The sequence below is a fragment of the Anabrus simplex genome, chromosome 4, assembly GCF_040414725.1.
Source record: "Anabrus simplex isolate iqAnaSimp1 chromosome 4, ASM4041472v1, whole genome shotgun sequence".
Lineage (NCBI taxonomy): Eukaryota > Metazoa > Arthropoda > Insecta > Orthoptera > Tettigoniidae > Anabrus > Anabrus simplex.
In genome coordinates, this window is record NC_090268.1 from 2,277,884 (window position 1) to 2,296,384 (window position 18,501).

General features: G+C 41.0%; 1 protein-coding gene across 1 annotated transcript in view; it reads right to left on the bottom strand.

The window, feature by feature from the left end:
• Sytalpha (Synaptotagmin alpha) overlaps positions 1-18,501 on the bottom strand; it is a 652,840-nt gene that overhangs the window by 119,540 nt on the left and 514,799 nt on the right. The window lies entirely within an intron of this gene.

Consider the following 18,501-nt stretch of genomic DNA (forward strand, 5'->3'; position numbering starts at 1 on the left):
ACGTCAGGAAGGGCAACCGGTCGAAAACAATAGTGTATGATGTAAGAGGCTAGATACTGCTATTTAAAATCCTAGAAGGGCATTCAGTTGTAAAACAGGTTCTTGTGATTTAAAATCTCACGTCAGGAAAGGCAACCGACCGTAAAACAATAGTGTATGATGTAAGAGGCTTGATACTTCTATTTAAAATCCTAGAAGGGCATCCTGTTGTAAAACAGATTCTTGTGATTTAAAATCTCGCGTCAGGAAGGGCAACCGGCCGTAAAACAGATACTTGCGATTTAAAATCTCATGTTATGGAAGGGGGTACTCGGCTGTAAAACATATTTTAATCCCGGTCCTGTTACGTTAGGAATTACATCTAGCTGTAAAACAGGAGCTCCAAACATTTACAGTGTTAAGCTTTAGTAGCATGCTATGGGTTACATTTTTTGTTCCAGCGCATAGAACACTATCTTTGAAGTTGTATCGGCGCAGTCATTCAGAGCGAGGTCCGGAATGCATATGTTGACTGAAATTGTACACGCATCTTCCGGCTGCACTAACCTTGAACGGACCGGGCGAGTTGGCCGTGCGCGTAGAGGCGCGTGGCTGTGGGCTTGCATCCGGGAGATAGTAGGTTCGAATCCCACTATCGGCAGCCCTGAAGATGGTTTTCCGTGGTTTCCCATGTTCACACCAGGCAAATGCTGGGGCTGTACCTTAATTAAGGCCACGGCCGCTTCCTTCCAACTCCTAGGCCATTCCTATCCCATCGTCGCCATAATACCTATCTGTGTCGGTGCGACGTAAAGCCCCTAGCAAAAAAAAACCTTGAACGGGGACACTGCATGCTGATAAGCCACTTGTAACACACGGAACGTCTTCTTAGCTGTGTAGCATTTAGCTCGTGTAAGTTCCTAACATAAAATATGATGATTGTACGGAGAGGTTAAAACACAGTACCAGCATATAGCCTACCCCTATCGAAAGAGCCTGCACGGCGCCGGCATGTAGGCTTCTCCTGTTGAAGGGGCCTGTACAAGGTTTAACACCCCCCATCAACAGCCCTTACCTAATACTGGCTTTTTTGCACACCCTCGAAACTGCCTAAGAATGTAATATACTACCGTAGGGAGAGGGTAAAACTCGGTGACAGCACATAGCCTACTCCTACCGAAGAAGCCTGCACAAGGCTTAACGCCTCCATCCGACAGACGAATCACCATCAACAACTTATACTCACAATCATTTTCGAAGGAGTCTACACAAGGTTTAACGTCCCCATCAACAGCCCTTACTTAATGCTGGCTTTTTTTGCACGCCCTCGAAACTACGTAAGAATGTAATATACTACAGTAGGGAGAGGGTAAAACCCAGTGCCGGCACATAGCCTACTCCTACCGAAGAAGCCTACACAAGGCTTATTGCCTCCATCCGACAGATGAATCACCATCAACGTCTTGTACTCACAATGATTTTCGAAGGAGTCTGCACAAGGTTTAACGCCCCCTATCAACAGCCCTTACTTAATGCTGGCTTTTTTGCACACCCCGCCTCTTAGATCATACACCATAGTTTTACGACCGGTTACCCTTCCTGACTATACGCGACAAATCAGTTGTAGCAGGTTTTATAACTTGATGTCCCGGTACCGGCACATAGCCTACTCCTACCGAAGAAGCCTGCACATGGCTTATCACCTCCATCCGACAAATGAATCACCCTCAACACTCTTGTACCCGTAAGCATTCTCGCTACTTCGGAAGATAGCGGGTTCGAACTCCTACTGTTGGAAGCCGTAAAAAATAGCAAATGCTAGGCGAGGGGCCTGCGCGATCGTCATAACGTGTAATTACATGATCTGGCTAAATGTAGTTTTAGCTCAATACCTTTAAGTGCCTACAGGTAAGGAATACCGCGGATGTAGCTTAGAACCCTCCCGTTTAAGACCAGAGGTCGAGGATCGCGCGCTAAATTTCCAAGGCTCGATCCGCTGCAGAACTCTTAAATTCTGACACCTCGGCATCAACAGCAGGTTCGATTCCGGCTTAAATAAGTCAGCCTGCAGAACTCAGCGTAAGACCCTCAGGAGAGCTCTTGTTGCATAAACATTTCGTTCCGACTGTACCGCAAACGTCTGCAATTCTTGATATCCGCTTGGTAACAAGGAGCATATTTACTCACTGCAGTCTGCGTGAAGCGCTCACAGTTCTCTGTATGCGATTATTACGTACATATCTCCCGTCTAAGTACTGTCTGCTGTGAATATTATTCTTCAGCCTTTATCTTAAGGTAAGCTAGAACTGTTAGTTACTGTTAGCAAAGCAACTTCTACGCTAGGTAATAAACATCTACATTGATATATGTTTGTTCTTTTCTTTTTTAGGTACCGTTCGAGTAACAAGCTTGAAAGTACGCATTTTATTCATCCGAGTAACAGTCTGCAGCGCGTGCATTTTTAAGATATGTTTTCGAACCTTGAGTTGTAAAGATAGCTAGGCTAGCTGATGTAACCTTCACTACATACATATATGTCTGTTCTTTTCCTTTTAGGTACGACCAGAATATTATCATTCGAGTTACAGGCTTGAAAGTACGCAATTTATTCATCCGAGTAACAGTTTGCAGCGCGAAGATTTTAAGGTATGTCTGACCTCAACAGGCTGAAACTTGGTTTCTTCTAAAACATCGTAACTTTAGTCTATTGATAAATAGTCGTTCTCTTCAATCCTCATGCTATAGATGAGGTTAATTTTATAATTTCAAACTCACAGCAATGTCCGACCTCTATACGTTGAAACTTGGTTTCTTCCGAACATCGTAACTTTAGTCTATTGATAAATAGTCGTTCTCTTCAATCCTCATGCTATAGACGAGGTTAATTTTATAATTTCAAACACACACATAGCTATGTCTGTCCTCAACAAGCTGAAACTTGGTTTCTTCTAAAACATCGTAACTTTAGTCTATTGATAAATAGTTATTTTCTTTAATCTGCATGTCATAGAAGAGGTTAATCATATAATTTCAAACTCACAGCAATGTCCGACCTCTATACGTTGAAACTTAGTTTCCTCCGAACATCGTAACTTTAAGCTAATCATAAATAGTTGTTCTCTTCAATCCTCATGCTATAGACGAGGTTAATCATATAATTTCAAACTCACAGCAATGTCCGACCTCTATACTTTGAAACTTGGTTTCTTCCGAACATCGTAACTTTAAGCTAATCATAAATAGTTGTTCTCTTCAATCCTCATGCTATAGACGAGGTTAATCATATAATTTCAAACTCACAGCAATGTCCGACCTCTATACGTTGAAACTTGTTTTCTTCCGAACATAGTATCTTTAAGCTAATCATAAATAGTTGTTCTCTTCAATCCTCATGCTATAGACGAGGTTAATCTTATAATTTCAAACTCACAGCAATGTCCGACCTCTATACTTTGAAACTTGGTTTCTTCCGAACATCGTAACTTTAGTCTATTGATAAATAGTTATTTTCTTTAATCTGCATGTCATAGAAGAGGTTAATCTTATAATTATAAACTCACAGCAATGTCTGACCTGTACAGGTTCAAACTTGGTTTCTTCCGAACATCGTAACTTTAGTCTATTGATAAATAGTTATTTTCTTTAATCTGCATACCATAGAAGAGGTTAATCTTATAATTTCAAACTTACAGCAATGTCTAACCTCTATACGTTGAAACTTGGTTTCTTCCGAACGTTGTAACATTAGTCTAATGATAAATAGTCGTTCTCTTCAATCCTCATGCTATAGACGAGGTTAATTTTATAATTTCAAACTCACAGCAATATCCGACCTCTATACGTTGAAACTTGGTTTCTTCCAAACATCGTAACTTTAGTCTATTGATAAATAGTTGTTCTCTTTAATCGACACGCTATAGAAGAGGTTAATTTTATAATTTCAAACTTTCAGCCATGTCTGGCCTCAATAGGTTGAAACTTGCTTTCTTCTGAGCATCGTAACTTTAGACTATTGATAAATAGTTGTTCTCTTCAATCCTCATGTTATAGACGAGGTTAATCTTATAATTTCAAACTCACAGCAATGTCCGACCTCTATACGTTGAAACTTGGTTTCTTCCGAACATCGTAACTTTAGTCTATTGATAAATAGTTATTTTCTTTAATCTGCATGCCATAGAAGAGGTTAATCTTATAATTTCAAACTTACAGCAATGTCTAATCTCTATAGGTTGAAACTTGTTTTCTTCCGAACGTCGTAACATTAGTCTAATGATAAATAGTTGTTCTCTTCAATCTTTCATGCTGTAGAAGAGGTTAATCTTATAATTTCAAACTCACAGCAATGTCTGACCTGTACAGGTTCAAACTTGGTTTCTTCCAATTATAGCAACTTTAGTCTATTGATAAATAGTTGTTCTCTTCAATCTTTCATGCTGTTATTTTCTTTAATCTGCATGCCATAGAAGAGGTTAATCTTATAATTTCAAACTTTCAGCAATGTCTGACCTCTATAGGTTGAAACTTGGTTTCTTCCGAACATCCTAACACTAGGCTAGCACACTTACCCTTTTATATCCTATTATTACTATGTGTGATGCAAGTGCTAACGCTACATTTATATATTTGTTCTTTTTAGAAAAAAACATGGAGAAGATTAACCAGCTAGGTCATATTTCATCTCCAACTACCAAGCCGCTAACAAGTCTACCGCTAAATGAGCAATTTAAAGTAATTTCACTACGAAGATCAAAAACGAAATTTGCAGAAAGGATTTTATGTGTCTGCAAAGACTTTCAAGTTTTTTTACCTAATAGATTTAGCGTGCTAACTGATTTAGAAATAGAAGAACTAAATCAACGTTCTATTTTCATTATATATCGCGGCATAGAGAAAAAATCTTGTGTTATTAGTTTTACTGACGCGTAAAAGCATGTTCATACAAGAATTACATCGAGAAAGCAAAAGTACGCAAACATCACTACAAGTAAAATCATTCATGATAAAACTAGTACATGCGAGATGTAAATAAATACTGTAGAATTGGCATATTCTTTTATTTTAGATTAGATATTACCTTCTCCTCCTACTCCTTCCTCTCGAAGAAGAATAAGAGCAAGAAAGAAGATGTTGATTAAATTCGTAAGTATGTTATCGTCTAGCACAGTAAGTATGTTGAGAAGAGATTTTTTTTCCTAAACAGTGCTTGATTCTAGTCTTGCAATGTAGTGTACTACAACATCGCACTATAGTATGTGTATATATGTTTTTTTGAACGGTAGTATGTATTCAAGTCTAAACTTGCACACTCTCCTATGCAATGCATGTTCGATAAAGATGTACCCTGGCAGAGTAAGTAAAGGAAGTTATACACATCAATTAATGTTCTGATCACATGTTAAAGTTAACAACATCGAGTGCAGTGTTCGATTCTAGTCTTGTTATGTTTCAATCTGATTTTCTTAGAACAAAGGTATCCCCTAACATGTTCTAAATACATGTTGTATCGAGTACAGTGTTCGAATCTAGTCTTGATCACTTATATAGTGTTTTGAACACATCAATTAATGTTCTGATCACATGTTAAGGTTAACAACATCGAGTGCAGTGTTCGAATCTAGTCTTGATCACTTATCTAGTGTTTTGAGCACATCAATTAATGTTCTGATTACATGTTAAGGTTAACAACATCGAGTGCAGTGTTCGATTCTAGTCTTGCTATGTTTTAATCTCATTTCATGTTCTAATCACATGTTGAAGTTAACAACATCGAGTGCAGTGTTTTATTCTAGTCTTATTATGTTTTACAATCCTGTTTTTTGCAATTCATGTTCGATAGAGGTGTACCTTGAAAGAGTAGGAAGAGGTCGATTCTAGTCTTGCTATGTTTGAACCTGATTTAATGTTCTAATCACATGTTGAAGTTAACATCAAGTGCAGTGTTCGATTCTAGTCTTGTTATGTTTTACAATCTTGCTTTTGCAATGCACGTTCGATAGAGATGTACCTTCACTGAGCAGGAAGAGGAGCTCAGTAAGTATGTTGAGAAGAGAATTTTTTGTTTTTCTAAACAGTGCTTGATTCTAGTCTCGCAATGCTGTGTTCTGCAACATCGAACTATAGTACGCGATTCTAGTTGTAATAGGTTTTTAACAGCAGTATGTGTTCAAGTCTAAAAATGCATCACTCCAGTCACGCGATATATATAAAGGTATCCTCAAACATGTCGTATCGTGTTCTATTCTAGTCTTGATCACTTATCAAATGTTTTGAACACATCAATTAATGTTCTGATCACATCTTAAGGTTAACAATATCGAGTGCAGTGTTCGATTCTAGTATTGCTATGTTTTAATGTTCTAATCACATGTTGAAGCTAAGCAAACAATAGCTATCTTACGCAAGCTATTCAAAACTGTAGTCTTGTTTTCTCTTAGAAAAATCGATGTTCTGATCATATGTTGTATCGAGTACAGTGTTCGATTATATTCTTAACCGCTTCTTTTTAAATTGTCCGCTACTACGATCAAGAGCGCAGCACGGTGCTCTCAGATGGCGGATGTGGAATTTGCCGCCACCACATGTCGAAGAATAAAGATGCTAACACGATGCTCTCTTAGCAGCTTTTCAAATTGTCTGCCACTACATTTCAACTAAAGAGTGCGGCACTGCGCTCTCTTGATTAAAGATGGCGGATGACAGCTGACGAAATTGCCCCGCATGAGGGCAGCACGGTGCTCTGTTCATTAAAAGATGGCGGATGACAGCTAACGAAATTGCCCCGCATGAGGGTAGCACGGTGCTCTGTTCATTAAAGATGGTGGATGACAGCTAACGAAATTGCCCCGCATGAGGGCAGCACGGTGCTCTGTTCATTAAAGCTGTCGGATGACAGCTAACGAAATTGCCCGCATGATAGCAGCATAGTGCTCTGTTGGTTAAAGATGGCGGGTGACAGCTGTCAAAAGAGCATGTGGATTTGTTTCCAAACAAGAGCACGTGGAATTTGCCGCCACAACAAAGAGGGCAGCACTGTACTCTGTTGCTTAAAGATGGCGGATGATGGCTGTCAAAAAAAGCGCGTGGGTTTGTTTCTAAACAAGAGCATGTAGAATTTACCGCCACCACATAGAGGGTAGCACGGTGCTCAAAGATGGCTGCTGTCAAAAAGCATTTTTCAAATTATCCGCCACCACATTTCAAAGGCATCTAGCTAAAGATGGCAGCACGGTGCTCTCTTGATTAAAGATGGCGGATGATAGCTAACAGAATTTTTCAAATTGCCCGCTACTACGTGCTTAAGGTAGTAGCCATAAACAGGGCAGCACGGTGTTCTGTGGATTAAAGATGGCGGATGACAGCTGACGAAATTGCCCGCATGATAGCAGCACGGTGCTCTGTTGATTAAAGATGGCGGATGACAGCTGTCAAAAAAGCACATGGCTTTGTTTCCAAACATGAGCACGTGGAATTTGCCGCCACAACAAAGAGGGTAGCACTGTACTCTGTTGCTTAAAGATGGCGGATGATGGCTGTCAAAAAAAGCGCGTGGGTTTGTTTCCAAACAAGAGCATGTAGAATTTGCCGCCACCACATAGAGGGTAGCACGGTGCTCAAAGATGGCTGCTGTCAAAATCATTTTTCAAATTATCCGCCACCACATTTCAAAGGTATCTAGCTAAAGATGGCAGCACGGTGCTCTCTTGATTAAAGATGGCGGATGATAGCTAACAGAACTTTTCAAATTGCCCGCTACTACATGCTTAAGGTAGTAGCCATAAAGAGGGCAGCACGGTGTTCTGTGGATTAAAGATGGCGGATGACAGCTGACGAAATTGCCCGCATGATAGCAGCACGGTGCTCTGTTGATTAAAGATGGCGGATGATAGCTGTCAAAAAAGCACATGGCTTTGTTCCCAAACAAGTGCACGTGGAATTTGCTGCCACCACATTTCAAAGGTATCTAGCTAAAGAGGCCAGCACTGTGCTCTGTTGATTAAAGATGGCGGATGACGGCTGTCAAAAAAGCGCGTGAGTTTGTTTCCAAACAAGAGCATGTAGAATTTGCCGCCACCACATAGAGGGTAGCACGGTGCTCAAAGATGGCTGCTGTCAAAAAGCATTTTTCAAATTATCCGCCACCACATTTCAAAGGTATCTAGCTAAAGATGGCAGCACGGTGCTCTCTTGATTAAAGATGGCGGATGATAGCTAACAGAACTTTTCAAATTGCCCGCTACTACGTGCTTAATGTAGTAGCCATAAACAGGGCAGCACGGTGTTCTGTGGATTAAAGATGGCGGATGACAGCTGACGAAATTGCCCACATGATAGCAGCACGGTGCTCTGTTGATTAAAGATGGCGGATGACAGCTGTCAAAAAAGCACATGGCTTTGTTTCCAAACAAGAGCACGTGGAATTTGCCGCCACAACAAAGAGGGCAGCACTGTACTCTGTTGCTTAAAGATGGCGGATGATGGCTGTCAAAAAAAGCGCGTGGGTTTGTTTCCAAACAAGAGCATGTAGAATTTGCCGCCACCACATAGAGGGTAGCACGGTGCTCAAAGATGGCTGCTGTCAAAATCATTTTTCAAATTATCCGCCACCACATTCCAAAGGTATCTAGCTAAAGATGGCAGCACGGTACTCTCTTGATTAAAGATGGCGGATGATAGCTAACAGAAGTTTGCAAATTGCCCGCTACTACATGCTTAAGGTAGTAGCCATAAGGAGGGCAGCACGGTGTTCTGTGGATTAAAGATGGCGGATGACAGCTGACGAAATTGCCCGCATGATAGCAGCACGGTGCTCTGTTGATTAAAGATGGCGGATGACAGCTGTCAAAAAAGCGCGTGAGTTTGTTTCCAAACAAGAGCATGTAGAATTTGCCGCCACCACATAGAGGGTAGCACGGTGCTCAAAGATGGCTGCTGTCAAAAAGCATTTTTCAACTTATCCGCCACCACATTTCAAAGGTATCTAGCTAAAGATGGCAGCACGGTGCTCTCTTGATTAAAGATGTCGGATGATAGCTAACAGAACTTTTCAAATTGCCCGCTACTACGTGCTTAAGGTAGTAGCCATAAAGAGGGCAGCACGGTGTTCTGTGGATTAAAGATGGCGGATGACAGCTGACGAAATTGCCCGCATGATAGCAGCACGGTGCTCTGTTGATTAAAGATGGCGGATGACAGCTGTCAAAAAAGCACATGGCTTTGTTTCCAAACAAGAGCACGTGGAATTTGCTGCCACCACATTTCAAAAGTATCTAGCTAAAGAGGGCAGCACTGTGCTCTGTTGATTAAAGATGGCGGATGACGGCTGTCAAAAAAGCGCGTGAGTTTGTTTCCAAACAAGAGCTTGTAGAATTTGCCGCCACCACAAAGAGGGCAGCACGGTGCTCGAAGATGGCTGCTGTCACGTGGAATTGTCTGCCACCACAGGTATCTAGCTAAAGAGGGCAGCACGGTGCTCAAAGATGGCTGCTGTCAAAAAGCATTTTTCAAATTATCCGCCACCACATTTCAAAGGTAAGTAGCTAAAGAGGGCAGCACGGTGCTCTATAGATCGAAGATGGCGGATGACAGCTGCACGTGGATTTGTTTATCTCGCACTAAGGTTTAGGCCCGCCAAGATGGCAGCACTGCCGATGACAGGTGACGAATTTGCAGCTACTGCGATAAAGAGGGCAGCGCGGTGCTCTCTGGATTAAAGATGGCGGATGACAGCTGTCAAAAAAGCACATGGCTTTGTTTATCTCACGCTAGTTAGGTTAAGTTGGTACTACTGAGGTTTAGGCCCGTTAAGATGGCAGTACTGAAGTTAGCGATGCGTTGTTGTCTGTCAAAAAGCACGTGGCTGTCAAAAAACACGTGGATTTGTTTATCTCGAGCTAGTTAAGTTAAGTTGTGTGCCGCACCAAGTTTCCCTTGGTGGCGCACTCCTCTGTATGTAATACATTCTTTGACTGCAATCGACTTTTCGGTCGATTTATCCCTGGACGTGACGTATGACTCGTTTTCTCCTTGACAGAGTGCGCTTCCGGCCATCAGCCGAAGTCTCTTCAGTCAGTCTTGTGTCCGCCATCTTTGAAACAAGTTCGCAGGACGGTTGTAGCCGACATGGCGGTCGATACAACAATATACATTTTGAAATACGAGATCTTTGACCTGTGCCGTTTACTTTTCCTGCAGTATATTTATCTACTTGAATGCCCGACTCTTTACTTCTGTCGCTATTTTGTGACTACCTAATGCTCTCAGCAACGCCCGTCTATTAAGGTAACCTTTTTTTGGCTTGCTATGGTTGCGTGGGCGTATTAGTTATGTACATTTAACCGTTAATGCTGCATTTTATCTTATTGCTAGTTTTCTCTGATCTTGTGTGTTCTGTTTTTTGTGTGACTTAAACCCGTAAGGATGGAGGATGGTTTTAGTCAGTGGTGTGTTTCTTTGGCGTGTATGTGATCTGAAGTTCGAGACCTATTGCCATTTTTTTAATTCGTCGATTTTCTCATGGCCGAGCTCTTGATGCGTGACGTTGTGTTTGACGCTATGACTGGTATTCATGTTCGTCCGTGGTGAGGCGATATGAATACGTTGCAAGCGTGATGGTTACGATGAAGCTACTGTGAATTATGTGGGGATATGCCTTGCCTTGATGCGGCAATCCTTTGTTATTTTACGCGTCTTGTATTGAGCTCATGAGTCCATGAAAGCACTTGTCTTGCTATGCGGATCTCCCTGTGTTCGTTATGTGTCTGGACAAAACTGATTATTCTACCCGTATACATTTCTTTTGGGTCTGTATGGTGAGTGTGTACGTGTGGTTGTGCTGTATGCTTGCCTGATTAACAGCATTCTCCTTTTCTTACAGTGTTATTTTTTATAGTTTTATTTACATTTTCTTATTTTCATTCTGCGGGCTATTTGCTGGCCTAATTATATATTTACGTTTGTTGCTTTCATTTGAATGAGCCTTTTTTCATTGTTAGCTTTGTTTACTCGCCTTGTAACTATGGCAGCCATGTTTATTCTTTGATTTTTTCTTCCTTGCTGGGATGCTGTGTTTTTTCAAATGGGGGATTGTTGCATGATGGATCTCTTCTCTGGGATGGTGGTCCATATACATGGAGATGTGTGAGATGTAACGTGTATGTTTTTATTTGATGTGCGTGTAAGTTTTTTCGATGTATGTCCGCTGATATTAGTTTATTGCAAGGACGAATGTGTCATACGTCGCGTGTATGAAGTTATGTGGAGGAAGTAAATCGTATGTTACAAGTTTGTGATTGTAAGAAGCTTGTGTGGCCATGTTTGATATGTTTTCAATCTGCCTCTTGATATGATTGGATGAATAACCTACACGATAAGTTTCTACGCATATCTCCGTGAGTAATGTTTCAAACTTGAATATTTTTTTAATTGCCTTATCTTGCTTTATTTTCATTAATAAACCCCATGTATTTTGACCCCGTTCTTTTATTTATCGGGAAGGGTTCTGGGTTCTTTCCGTCTCCCGTTCCTCCCTTTAGTTTAATTTGGTTCGAGTCCAGCTCCAGACTGTTTTAGTCTGTTCCAGCCCGTCCACGGCCTCGTCTCATGAGGTAAGTTGGTAAGTATTCACGGACCTGTTGGTGTGTGTATGGGCGCGTGTGTGCGTATGTATGTGTGTGCATGTCTACGGTAGCAGAGTGTGTGTAAGGCATGAGTGAGTGAGTGTGTGTATGCGGCAGTGTGTGCTGTGGGTGCAGTTGGTACCACTGAGGTTTAGGCCCGTCAAGATGGCAGTACTGAGGTTAGCGATGCGTTGTCGATGACAGCTGTCAAAAAGCACGTGGCTTTGTTTACAAATTCAAATTTCCCGCGGGTGGTGGAGGAGACCTCTGGGAGGCCTCTGGCTGGGGTGGTGGTGGAGGAGGCCCCTGGGAGGCCTCCCAGTACGGTGGCGGTGGAGGTGGCCTCTGGGAGGCCCCCCAGTGCGGTGGCGGTGGAGGTGGCCTCTGGGATCCCGCGGTGGCGGTGGCGCCAGAACCATCCAATTATACTACTGAGGTAATATGAACTCACAGGAAGACACACAGCCAGAAACTTCTTATCACACAGAACAAATGTTTCAAGAAACAGACGGGTTCGACCCTCAGAAAGACGAATATAACAACCAGAATGATATGGACAATAGAACTGTGCACTCCAACCAAGAAGACCCAATATTCACATTAAAGACATCTGAGCGGAATTTAAATCAAAATCGTAATCAGATCATAGTGAAATATGGTAATCCTCCCAAGATTCTTGAACAGAAATTATTCAAGAAATATACCAGACACATGATTGTCACACAGAAAAATCTCCAGAATGATTTGAGTAATCATTTACTCAAAATTATCGTCACTTCAACGACGTAACTCTCTTTCATTAGAGCATGCCAGCTCGGAACCTCCAAGTTCTTAGAGGATATTGAATGCTCAGACACGCAGACATTATCACTCTGAAAATCATAACGGCATAATAGAGACATATGAACAAGAACAAGGTACTATTGGCCTCACTAAGAGAGCAGATTAGAAACTTGACAAATCAATGTAACCTTTGTCAAAGGAACAAGTATGAGAGACACCCTAACAAAGTAACGAACCAAGGTCCTGTTACAGCTGACCACCCATTTTCTCAAATACATATTGACACATTTCACTTTGAGCAGAATCGTATATTGACTATACTAGATGTCTCTTCAAAGTATGTCTTACCAAATGGTACAGCATTGGCTGTATTAAGTCAACTGCAAGTGTACTTTTCACACCATGGGTTTCCGAAGAAAATCACTCATGATCAAGGAGGAGAATTCGACAACAAAGTCATTAAGGAATATTGTGCAGCCACTAATATTGAGTATCATGCCACTACTCCATTAAATTCTTCATCTAATTCCCCAGTAGAAAGACTAAACTCTACTCTTCTCGAGAAGTTACGTATTTCAAGGGACTACGATAAATTCACTCCCATCTCAGAAAGCTTAACTAATATACAGTAATTACAAATTACAACTCCTCAATCCACTCCGCAAGTAAACAACCTCCTTTCAACGTTCTATATGGTCCATATTATCAAGCTTTAGACCATATATTCGACCACACTAAATCTAACTCTTCCATTGGGACCATACATATCAGATCATAGGAATAAGAAATCCAAGAACCTGTATAATAACCCGAATGGAAGCAAACGGGGTACCGGTATACTGCAAAATGAAAAACGGAAAAGTCCATGTAAGACACTTTCGGGATATAAAACCTTGCCGGATATGGCACCATCCACTACCAGTCCATAAAAACACGACGATTCTATGCTGACTCCATGGGATCCGCAATAATAATTCATGGTTACCATAAGTTCATGTTTCATTTCAACCTCACTAGTTTGAGATATTCTTTTAATAATATACAAAATACCGCTAATAGCCTAATAAAAAGAAGTAATAATACTTTCCCTTATTTAATGACAGAACTAAATGAAACTATTAGGGAATCTAAGAAAGAATTAAATAAATTACTACCTACCACTTTTAGAACAAAAAGAGGTTTAATAAACGGTTTAGGCTCTGTAATAAAATTCATCTCAGGCAATCTAGACCAAGATGATTTAGATAATTTAAACAACCAATTGAAAGCATTAAGACAAAGTCACACTAATGAAATTAAACACATATATAAATTTAGCAATTCTATTGCTCAAAAATTTTATAATGAAATGAATGTGGTGAACAACAATATGAAGGTAATCCAAGGTATTCTGCAAGAACAAGACTTCAAGATAAACATACTTGAACATCTGCAATATATTCTATTCAGTGTTAATAAATTTAATAAAATTGTGCAAGTGCTTCAAGAGACGATTAGTTTATCATTCAGTGAAATGACAAATGTTAAATTATTTTCTCAAAGAGACTTAACTAATATTGTAAACCATTTGAGATCAATTTATCCAACCAAATCAATAATTCATGCTGACCCTTACCATCAGTTTGAAAACTTAAAAATGTCTAAAACATAAATCCTAATGCTAAATGAGGAAATGGTAGTGATTCTAGCAATGCCAATTACCGATGCCAATCAATATCAACTGTATGCAATCTCTCCTGTACTTAACAAAAATAACTTAATATTAATTCCTACAAAGAGATATTATTTACAAGGACCTACCTTAAAATGGTCTAATGTACCATGTGTAAAAAATACACAATCCTATGTACTTATGTACTATAATATCAGAATAACTAATTGTAATCTGACAGATACTTCAGGAAGTGAATTTTGCTTTCATTAAGAATAATGTACAATTGTTTCAATCAGTGAACAAAGAACACATTTTGTTCTATAATAATGAACCCAAAATAATATTACAAACATGTCCCAGTTACCAGAAAACTATAAAACTTTCTGGACCACATATAATATATAGTAATGAATCTTGCTCTATTTCAAGTATGGGCATAACCCTACAACCCAATCCTACGAATTATATCTATTTGTTCCCAATTTTGTCAACCCAAAATAATCCTCTAATAAAGAATGTAATAAATTTCTACTATTCCCACCTTGAGGCAAATAAAATGAAACTGGATCTAAAACCTATCCCTGAAGGTAACACCACTATAAAACAATTTCAAGCTGTAAGTGGAACTTTCATTCTCATTGTAATATGTGTAATACTGTTAGTTTTTAGAAAAAGATTGTATAAACTATATACTAATTTTAAGAAAGGAAAAATTAACATAGATATTATCGAGGAGGGCAACAACCCACTAAGGGGGGAGGACTTATGTATACCAACCCCAGTAGTCGAAGGTAGGACCGCAACAGTCCAACCATTTGAGTTCTAAGCAGAACTTCTCATTTTTCTTAATATTAGGAAGTACACTGTAATTACTTCACTCCCTGTTGGTTCATAACAAATGACCAATAAGACAAGCTTATATAAATTGTCAATCAGATAAGAGGCTAGTTTCAATAACAACTAACCCTAACATATTTCAGTATATTTCCTAACTGTGTCGCAATGTATCCTTGAGCGCAACTCATGAGTAACTAGTTATTGTAATCTTCCAGTAAATAAACAATGTACGTCACCTTTGTCATAACATATTTTGTAAGATGTTGACACGTAAATCCAGAGATGGATATACTATATAAATAGCGCAATCAAGCTATAATTAACTAGTCGCCAACCACGATTCGTTCACACAACATCTCTAGGCTTCACGTCTCTCCATCAGAGATATTGGACTCTGTAACATATCAACCGATATGTAGTTCAGACACTGTATTAATTGGACGGCTGTTAATAATATTAAAACAAACTAACATCAACTGGACTTCTCTTTATTTTGACTGAATACCACGCAGCGCGATACTGAACTTTCGGAACCTTGATAGCTTCAGTATACGGAATAAAAATATAAATTCTGTTAAGCTACCAAAAACTTAACTCGTGGACCTGCCCGATGTGCGCCGTAGTCTGACACTCTCCTACGAGATGAGCACCTAGCGGCCCGCGAAGGCCTTCTGACGGTGTGTTTATGTTTTTCGTAAAATTCGAACTTTGTTGTAATGTACGGAGGAAGGAGATATGACGGTAAGAAATCTTCTGCTCGTGATGTTTCTTTTACTGGGCTCATTATACTTTTTCTTTTCGTTCTTGGAATTACAGCTGCAGACTCTCCCGGAGCATTTGCAACATTCAACAAGGGATTATATAGGCACAGTTATCTCGGGACATCCACAGGAAATTGCCAGTTTACACACGTAATGTGCTTTGCGAGTTTTATTATAGTTTACTACTTTGGTGTCAACATCTTTTTGCTGCTGGCTTTACACTGCACTGACACAGATATGTCTTATGGCGATTATGGGACAGGAAATGCCTAGGAGTGGGAAAAAATGGCCGTGGCCTTACTGGTGCCAAAATGGGAAACCACAGAAAACTGCCCACTACCTCCCGGATGCAAGCTCACAACTTTGAAATAATGTTCTTATGTACTACTTATATTTAAGGTCGTATTAATTATTTGTGAAAGTAAATGTCCCTTTCCAAACCTAGAAATATGGACAGTGAGTGCCTTGATTTTAGAAGAAAAATGGACTCATGACCTTTCGCTTTGAGAACAGAAAATACTTCAGTTTTTAAAGAATGGAACATTATGATTCTAAACACAGATCCGTATATGATGGAGTAAACGGAAGGAGAAGTCTCACCGGAAATGTTCACGAAACATATCGAGCTGAACATTTATTAGCCTGATGGGAACTTTGTGTGTGAAAAGAAACAACTGATCATTTCGGTTGGCTTATCACGGAGCACAGTGACGAGAAGAACGCGGGGCTAATGTGTGCTCACAACTGCGCGAAAAATCAAAATCATTCGAGTGCTTTCCATTGGCTTTGGATGAAAGAAATGCACCCCTTATGGGTGGGGGACGCAGATTAATAATACACCCACGGTATCCCCAGCTTATCATAAGAGACGACTAAGAGGGGTCTCAGGCGCTCTCATCTTAGGAGCGTGGGTTGGCAAGCACAGGGCCCTTAGCTGAGTCGTGACACTTGTGCCAGGCTCCTCAATTTGATCTATCCTGTCCGACCTCCCATTGTCAACTTTTCTTTTTTTCTGACCCCAACGTAATTGGAGCATTTGAGGCCTGGGGATTCTTTCATTTTCATGCCTTTCGTGCCCCTTGTCCATCTTTGTCTGGCACTTCATTTTCTCGAAGTGTCGGATCCCTTCTTTTACCATTTTCCCTCTACCTCTGCCCCCTGTGGATGGGGGATGCAGACGTAGACCTCGGAATGTGTTGCCTGTGGGCGTTACCACGTATGATGGACCGTGGGTCTGCATTTCCTATTAAAAGTACCACAGTGTGAGCGACCCCATGAGTATGCGTGACCTCTGATTAGTTCCACCAGGTGAGGAACACCACGGGGAAACCGGCGCCCGTGATTAGTGCACGTAGGTGAGGATCACCATGGGTCTGCGTTGCTGGCGAGTGGTGCCATTGTGTGTGATTAGTACCACCATGCGAGAAACACCATGAGTCTACGTTACCTGTAATTAGTACCACTGTAAGAGGAATATCATGGTTCTGTTTAACTAGTGAATAGTACCATCGTGAGGGGCCGGTGACCTGGATTTTGGTTCCCAGTAATTAAGACATTGTGAATTTGATCCATTGATTGTTTTTGTTTCACGATCATTTTCTCATCACCACTCGTTTTAGATTCTGATCCGGATATATTTCGAAGTTTTAATTTGCATTTCGTTACACCTCGTACAATTAGGCGCCGCTGACCTAGCTGTTAGGTCCGTTTAATCCACGAACATCATCATCATCATCATATGAAACTAATGACGTCCGTGATACAGCACAACTTTTAATTTTTATTCCTGGTAATTACAAAGCGTGTGAAATAAGTGATGAGCTGGCATCCATGAAAATACAACAGGCGAGGATTGGTTTCTCCAACTGAGGGAAACATTGAAGACTGGTTGGATTGGCAGCTATGACAGCAGATGGAGCAACGAATTTGAGTTGTGCAAAAACTGGATTAACTGGAATAACAGGAAACGAATTTACTAACAGAAATACGGAATGCCTCTTGAATTATACTGCCTTATTCATAAAGAAGTGTCACGGGAAGGTGCGGCCTGTCACAGACACCAGTGTCGTGAAGTTGACAACACCTCGACAGTTAACAACTTTGAATGTGGGATGATCGTCGGCACACGGTGCATTGCGGAGATTACATGCGATTTCGGGTTTCCGAGGTCAGCAGTGTCGAGGGCGAATCTTCAATATCGCATTTAGATAGACCGTCGCACGGGAAGACCGCGACATCACATCGCCTCCGCAGAACCATACTGGGCGCTCGACGGGCTACTGTGAGTCAGATCACCGCCCAGTTGAATGTTGGGAGTCAGGAGCCCATTTCTACCAGGACTGTAAGGAGGCAACTGCACCGCATAGGCTTCACCAGCCGACGACCAACTCGTGTCCCTTTGCTGACACCTCGACACAGAGCTCAGCGACGAGAATGTACCCTCGAAAATCGGCAATGGACTTTGAAACAGTGCCGGCGTGAGGTATGGTCCGATGAAACCCGGTTCCAGTTGTATAGAGCTGATAGGCGCGTGACATTGTGGCGTATGCCCCATGAAGCTATGGATCCTGCTTGTCAATAAGGTTATGTCCAGGCAGGAGGTGGCTCATTTTTGGTCTGAGTGGCGTTCTCATGGTCACAGTTAGGGCCCATTGTCCGGGTCCAGGGAGTGGTGAAAGGTGTACGTTATGTGGATATTCTTTCAGACCATCTGTATCCCTTTCGGGCCCTAGAGTACTCTGATGGAGGAGCCATGTTTCAACAGGACAATGCGCCATGTCACCGTTCTGTGGTGGCACGCAGGTGATTGGAGGAGTACTCCAGTGAAGTTACGGTCCTGCAGATCCCCCATTCTTAATCCAGTCGAGCA